At 31.5% G+C, this 8,519-nt stretch overlaps 1 long non-coding RNA gene across 1 annotated transcript; it reads left to right on the top strand.

Moving 5' to 3' along the window:
* LOC134681937 (uncharacterized) lies at nucleotides 1–4,205 on the top strand. The gene is made up of 2 exons (XR_010100725.1): nucleotides 1–45; nucleotides 3,960–4,205. It is a non-coding gene; the product is annotated as an uncharacterized LOC134681937 (long non-coding RNA).
* The last annotated feature ends 4,314 nt before the right edge of the window (nucleotides 4,206–8,519 follow it).

Genomic DNA, 8,519 nt, shown 5'->3' with positions numbered 1-8,519 from the left:
AGAAGATGACAACCGTCAAGATGAAAACAAAGAAATAGATAACAAGTAAGAACACATTATTTATAAATTTACTTAAGTTTTAAATTACGAACCTCATTATTTATAGTTTCTTGAGAATATTTCAAAGAAAAATTTTTTTTTTTAACTTGGAACTGGTAATTTAATTCTTCATGTAGGCGGGAAAGTTGTAACATATACATTTTCTATCATTGTAAGTAGTCTCATCTTTGTATCTTAATATGGAAATGAAAATCGACAAAAATAAAAACATGGCCTTGAAATTCAGGCATCAAGTTAAGATACAAATTAAATGACTGTCTCCCTGACAATGAAACAGTATATATGAACTTATTATTAAAAATTAATTGTTAAAACTATTACATTTGTAATTTCTTATTATTATAATATTTCCTTTAGGAGAATATTTCATAGAAAAACATTTTATTAAACTTGGAATTAGTGATCTGATTCTTCATGTAGGCAGGATAAGTTGTAACATATACATTTTCTAACAAAAGAGCAGAATTCAATGTCTTGTTGTAACTAGTCTCATCATAGCATTTAAATACCAAAGAAAATTGACAAAATTAAATCTTGGCCTTGAATTTTGCATCATGTTAGATACAAAACAATTGTCTGTCTGCCAATGGAACAGAGTATATGTACTATTCTAACATGACGTCCTTCAAACGCTTTGAGTTCACACCCGTGGTAAAATTTGAATATATTTCATGGGCTGTTCGGATCGTACTCCCACGTCATATGCTTTTTTATGAATGAGTTTCGCGACGTCATAATACGATGACGTTAGAATATGAGCATTTTACGGGAAAATACACGCTTGAAAAACCGAAAATCATCATAACATGGCAAAGTAAACAAACGATGCTAAAATGTGTTATAAGCCATATTTGTTTAAACATTTAAGACATATAAGTAATTTATCATTTAAAATAATTCAAAACTATCTATATGCGTTATTTTAAATAGTTTAAGCATGTCACTAATTCAGTTTACTCCGTTCTTTAACACCAATTTAATAGTGCGTTTATTTATGGGAATGGCAAATATTTGCCTCAACCTAGAGCGCTTCGATCCAAAAGAATTGCCGTATTTGACCTATTAGAATCAAAATAATTCATGGGGGCTTGAATATATCTAGATTTTACCACGGGTTGTCCCTTTATGCCGATATTTTACCCCTCGCTATCGCTCAGGGTAAAATATTTGTCATAAAGGGCCAACCCGTGGTAAAATCACGATATATTCAAGCCCCCATGAATTATTTCTTAAATTAAATAGTTTTTTTTATGAAATTTTGATAATTCATTTGGCTATTAAACACGAAGCTAAGAAGGCAGCTGAGGTTGTTTGGTGCAATAACTGGAGAACTGTTCAACCAATCCTTTTCAAATTTGTATATGTTGTTTCTCATAACAAAAGGATGGTCAGGATTGGTGTTGACCCTTTCTACTTTGGAGTTCTGGAGTTATGACCCTTGATTTTATAATGACTCTAATAAATGATATAAAAACGCTTGTTTGTTGTCTTTTGTTCTGTCTGAGTTTTATTGTAGCTTACATTGGTTTATTTTTTCAAAAAGTCATTGCCGTTTTATCAAAGTGGTTTCTTTATGAAAAACAAATATGACAGACATTACTTTTTAAATTGTTATTTGGATGGAGAGTTGTCTCATTGGCACTCACACCACATCTTCCTATATCTATGAACCAACAACAACTACTGAACTTAAGACTTCTGTCTTGTGACCAGCACATAGAGAATGTTTATGATGGGAATTTCTAAATTATGTACCAAATGATAGTTTTTACCATTTTTTATGGCTCAAAACATCATTGTGTGTAATTACATGTATTATATTCTCGGGTGAAAGTTTCTGATAAAGTTAGTTAACTATGAGGTGCTGATCACCTAAGGGCTTTTCCAGAATTAATTGTATGAGGAGTGGGGGAGGAAGGCACTTTTATTAAAATTTGATGGGTTGTGGTTATTTAAGAAAAATTGCTTGCACATTTAAATGAAATATCCAATTTAAAGTGTATACATGGTGGGGGCAAATAAAAAGTACCTTGCTTCCTCCTCTCCAGATTTTTCTACTTTCTGTTTGCTGTTTTTACTTAGCCGCTTTACTACCTCCAGTAAACATGGTATCCTTCCACTTTCATGGATTGATATCCTCAAAAACAGATACAAGATTTTTTTAAATCTTTATATATTTTCAATTCAGCATAAACCTTAAAACCAACAGAAAAAATTCAGTCCAGAAAAATTTGGAAAAATGGACTATTTTGTAGTTGTAGTGTTGAAATAAAATCTTAATTGCATCTATTTTTCTGTCATAAAATTGAAACACTCTGTGGTTAAAGTTTTTGAAATTTAATAACTTTCTTAAGCTATACTGGATTTCTACCAAACATGAACAGAAGCTTGTTTATGACCTTAAGATAGTATCCAGAAGTAGATTTTGTAAAAATAAAATTCCATTTTTTCCGTATTTTACTTATAAATGGACTTAGTTTTTTTCTTCGGGGAAACATTAAAATAACTCCGTGGTTGATTAAAAGTTTTTAGAATTTTAATAACTTTCTTAAACTGTCCTGGGTTTGTACAAACTTGGACAGAAGCTTGTTTCTGATCATAAGATAGTATCCAGAAGTAAATTTTGTAAAAAAATTATTTTAATAAATCCGTTTTTTCTGTATTTTACTTTTAAATGGACTTTGTTTTTCTGCGGGGAAACATTACATACAGTCTGCAGTTAAAGTTTTCAAAACATTTATTAGATTCATTAACTATCCTAGATTTTTACCGAACTTGTACAGAAGCTTCTTACAATCATAAGATAGTATCAAGAGGAATATTTTTATAGATTTTTTTCCTCATTTTTGTTGAGCCTGGGATTTACAGCAAAAGTAGGCGAGACACTGGGTTCCGTGGAACCCTTACAATTTTTTTCTGGTTTATTGCCAAAATCTGAATTTGTTTTGGCTAATAAATGAAAACACTTCTATGTAAATGAATAATCACAAAGACGCATGGTCATACTAATAAAACTAGGGGAGACAATTTTTATCTGGTATTTGTAACAAGTAATTAGATACTAAATTTATTATACATCATGCAAAATGTCATAAAATGAAAAAAATGATGCAACCATTCATCTGCAATGATAAGAGTATAGAAAAGTGATAAATAAATGTAAATGTATCAGAGACTATAAATGATCTTCCATCAAGACACAATTTCTAAAAATGAAATTTCTAAAAATGACAAATATTAAGATTATAACATAGTAAAAGTTAACCATTGTCATAGTTCACAAATTGGACAGACAAAGATTGTCATTTATATATAGATATTCAGCATATAATGAAAGATAATTCTCAGATTACATCCTTTGAAATTTCATAACATATAACACACTTAAAATAGTTGAAAATGACATAAGAAATTTTGTCCAGCAACATGCAACTAAAACAGTTGAAGTTGATCTTGTCCTGATTGATGGAAAAAAGTCAGTCTGAGAATTCCCAAGTAGAAAACTAGACTCTTTAATACCATTTTATTTAGAACAAAAATGTATCTCAATTTTACTTTTGAATGATTGAAAGGAAATCATGTAATATCTTTTATTAAAACATGCCCTATTCATATTATCATATCTTGCGTTAAATGCCCTTTTTCAGGATTGGCACCCTGCCCTTTTGAAATCCTAGCTGGAACACTGAATAACCATGCATGTTTAACTTTCATTATCAGAAAATAGTCTTTGGGGTTTCTTTTTTTTTCAGCACAAAAGGATCCTTAAAGGGCACACTTATCATTCAAAGCATGAATTATTAAAAAGATATTCACAGTTATACAGTGTTATTTTATATATATACTCAAGATCAACAATTTTTATGGCTAGACTATCACGATAGCAATATATTTTTCAGGTGTAATGATACTACTCCACTAAGCCAGTCTAGCTTCAATGATAAAGTTTGTAACACAGTCCACCATTCAACTGGAAGTTTAAAGATCATGTTACACATGTCCAACATTAAACTTTTGGATGTCACAGATTTTACCAATGACAATGATTTACCAGAAAATTTCTGGAATGATGACTTCTGTAAAGTTAAACTGAGTGAAGATTTGTGGAAAGATGTGGACAATTGGAATTAAAATGTGTCACATAAGTTTTTGTTATTATCAATCTTTGAAGTCTATTCTAACAAAATTAAAAGCCTATTTTCATATTAGTGAGCTTTTCTCATCACTTGGCGTCCGTCTTCCGTCATCTTCTGTTAATTTTTACAAAAATCTTCTCCTCTGAAACTACTGGGCCAAATTTAACCAAACTTGACCACAATCATCATTGGGGTATCTAGTTAAAAAAATGTGTCCGGTGACCTGGCCAACCAACAAAGATGGCCGCCATGGCTAAAAATAGAACATAGGGGTAAAATGTAAATTTTTGCTTATATCTCTGAAACCAATGCATATAGAGCAAATCTGACAAGGGGTAAAATTGTTTATCAGGTCACGATCTATCTGCCCTGACATTTTCAGATGAATCAGACAGCTGGTTGTTAGGTTGCTGCCCCTGAATTGGTAATTTTAAGGAAATTTTGCCGTGTTTGGTTATTATCTTAAATATTATTATAGATAGAGATAAACTGTAAACAGCAATAATGTACAGCAAAGTAAGACCTAAAATTAAAGTCAACATGACCAAAATTGTCAATTGACCCCTTAAGGAGTTATTGCCCTTCATAGTCAATTTTTAACATTTTCATAAAATTTGTAAATTTTTACTTACATTTCCACTGTAACAACTGGGCCAAGTTCATTATAGAAAGAGATAATTGTAAGCAGCAAGAATGTTCAGTAAAGTAAGATCTACAAACGCATCACCATCACCAAAACACAATTTTGTCATGAATCCATCTGTAGTTTTTGTGTAATATTCACATAGACCAAGGTGAGCAACACCTGCTCTTTAGAGCCTCTAGTTTGTTTAACGATGAATTTGATGTGTGTAAAAAAACATGTCCCCTAATATTGCTCTGATTTTAAGCTTCTTTTTAATTCTGTAAGTTGCTTTTACTTGACCAAGTACCAGGATGACATATCTCAAAAAAGGTTACCTGATGAAAATTTATATTCCCCAGTGCCAAAAAGGGAATATGAAAATTAAGCTATTTCTAACATTAAAACTAAGCTTGTTCTCTTTCATCATTTGTAGTCCCTTGTTTATCATAAATATTTTTTCATTGATTCCTCCAAAACGATTCTACAAATATTTAACAATGTTGATGTGATTGGTGTTGTGGACATTAAGATTATAGTTAATCAGATACATGTTGAAGTGCCCAGTAAAATGGAAATGGACGAACATAGCTAAAAATAGAACTTTAGGACAAAAAATGAAATTAATTGTCTCATTTCTTGAAAACCTTTATGGAAACAGAAATTCTACTGGGATTTAAATTCCTCAAAATTTCAAGCTTTACCTCTGACCAGTTCTCTTCTTATTTGTAACAGTATAATCAGAATCAGATGCCTCTGTGTATCTGTCAATAAATTTTTAGAGTTTTTGCCAATTTCCTTTAATGTGATACATGTACTGCAAAGAAAAGAAAATGATATGTAACACAAAATTATATTGAATGACAATTTCTTACTAGTTTTTCAATATTTTATCTTGATAATAAAACAACACACATAATTTAGCATACACATACATGTACATATATATTACAATGACGGATGGAGAGAAACAATAAAATAGCAAAATGAGATCTGAAAATTATTTCATTGGGTGTTAAAATTTTGTCAAATAAACAATGATAGATAAACAGAAATTTGAGAAATTCAAAATGTTCAATAAAGCTACAAAACGTCTACATGACCAAAGTTGTCAATTAACCTCTAACAGGATTTATGACTCTTCAAGGGATTCAACTTTTTCTTCTTCATTTTAGTAAATCCTGTGACTTTTGTCACAGAAAGTTGGACATATGGATCTGACAGCAGCAGTGGCAGTGTTGAAAGCTTTATATTTTAGAAGGTGAAAACCTGGATGATTCATACTTAGTTTATAGATTCCTTATATTATGAAGTTTCAGTCTATCATATATATAAACTGGAGGCTCTATAAAAGAGCCTGTGTCGCTCACCTTGGAATATCTAACAAAAGACACAGATGGATTCATGACAAAATTGTGTTTTGGTGATGGTGATGTGTTTGTAGATCTTACTTTTCTAAACATTCTTGCTGCTTAAAATTATCTCTATCTATAATGAACTTGGCCCAGTTAGTTTCAGTGGAAAATTTAAGTGAAAATTTACAAATTTTATGAATATTGTAAAAAATTGACTATAAAGGGCAATTACTCCTAAGGGGGTCAATTGACCATTTTGGTCATGTTGACTTATTTTTAGGTCTTTCTTTGCTGTACATTATTGCTGTTTACAGTTTATCTCTATCTATAATAATATTCAAGATAATAACAAAAAATGGCAAAATTTCCTTAAAATTACCAATTCAGGGGCAGCAACCTAACAACCGGTTATACGATTCATCTGAAAATTCCAGGGCAGATAGATCTTGACCTGATAAACAATTTCATCACCTGTCAGATTTGCCTTAAATGCTTTGGTTTTTGAGTTATAAGCCAAAAACTGCAGTTCTATTTTTAGCCCTGGCAGCCATCTTGGTTGGTTGGCCGGGTCACTGGACTCATTTTTTATCTAGATACCCAAATGATGATTGTGGCCAATTGGTTAAAGTTGACCCAGTAGTTTCAGAGGAGTAGATTTTTCTTAAAGATGATTAAGATTTACAAAAAATGGTTAAAAATTGAATATAAAGGGCAATAACTCCTAAAGTGGTCGACTGACCATTTTGATCATGTTGACTTATTTGCAAATCTTACTTTGCTGAACATAATTGCTGTTTACAGTTTATCTCTATCTACATGTATAATAATATTCAAGATAATAACCAAAAACAGCAAAATTTCCTTAAAAATACCAATTCAGGGGCAGCAACCTAACAACAGGTAGACTGATTCATCTGAAAATTTCAGGGCAGATAGATCTTGACCTGATAAACAATTTTACTTCGAGTCAGATTTGCTCTAAATGCTTTGGTTTTTGAGTTATAAGCCAAAACTGCATTTTACCCCTATGTTCTATTTTTAGCCATTTCGGCCTTCTTGGATTGTTGGCCGGGTCACCGGACACCTTTTTCAACTATATACCCCAACGATGATTGTGGTCAAGTTTGGTTAAATTTGGCCCAGTAGTTTCAGAGGAGAAGATTTTTGTAAAATTAACGACGACGGACGCCAAGTGAAGAGAAAGGCTCACTTGGCCCTTCGGGCCAGGTGAGATAAAAAGTGTGGTATGGTTGTCAATGTGCCTAATTTATGTACAAAAAATGAACGAAAACAAACATGGTCCACGGACACAGTTATCGTAACTTGCATGTTTTATTTAATACACTTTCCCAATTTATTTATTTATATTAAATGCATGAAATATTAAGTAGGGGGATGTAATTACATGTCAAAAAAATTTGGGTGCTGAAACTTTATGTTAAGTAGTGAATTGGTCCAGTTCTAAAAGGTCAAATTTTGTCACGTCTGAAGCTGTGAAACTGAATTTTACACCCCCTTAACACAGAATTGTCAATATTTTTAGTTAGAGCTGGGAGAAGTTTCTATAATTTTGATATTATTTGTCTCACTGGTAGTATACTACACTGTAAAAATATTTTTGAGAAAGAGCAGGTGCGATTTTTTTTAATTTGAATTTATTGTCTAAAAGAAATGCACTACGAAATAACTGTGTTCTCGGGCCATATGTAGCACATCAACAAACGACAATCACTTAATTACAGGTGCATGACTTGGGACAGGCACATAGATGATACATACATTACAAAATGTGGAGGGGTTTAACATGTTAGTGTGATCCCAACCCTTCCCTAACCGTGGACAGTTGTGTAACAGTACAACATAAGAACGAACTATAACAATCAGTTGAAAAAGGCTTAATTTATTAGATGGGTATAAATAGAAATATATCTAACTAAAAAAGAGTGAACCTGGCCTGGTATATGTCCATTGTCCTTTACCTCATTTTCATAGTTACGGGAATATTTGAAAAAAGTTCAGATTTTTTTGTAATGTTTATTTTTCTCACTATGGATAATTATACTTAGTATGAGTGTACCTTTCAAGGTTCTCATGCCTGTCAGACCGTTTTATATGACCTTGACCTCACTATTATCTTACAGATTATTCTATCAGTAAAAGGAGTATATATGTCCAATCGATACATGTCATAATTTTTTATGTCTATTTTGTAAGAACAATATCTTTAAAATAATTTTCCCTTTGTGAATAAAAGAAATAAATGAAAATATTAATGAGAAATGAGACATCCACCGGGTCAGAACAGTACGAAACATCCATAAACATTTAGACATTTTTTTTTATTTA

Source organism: Mytilus trossulus, chromosome 8 (assembly GCF_036588685.1).
Source record: "Mytilus trossulus isolate FHL-02 chromosome 8, PNRI_Mtr1.1.1.hap1, whole genome shotgun sequence".
Lineage (NCBI taxonomy): Eukaryota > Metazoa > Mollusca > Bivalvia > Mytilida > Mytilidae > Mytilus > Mytilus trossulus.
Note: the sequence above shows the minus strand (reverse complement) of the source record. Positions and strands in the feature narration are given on the sequence as shown.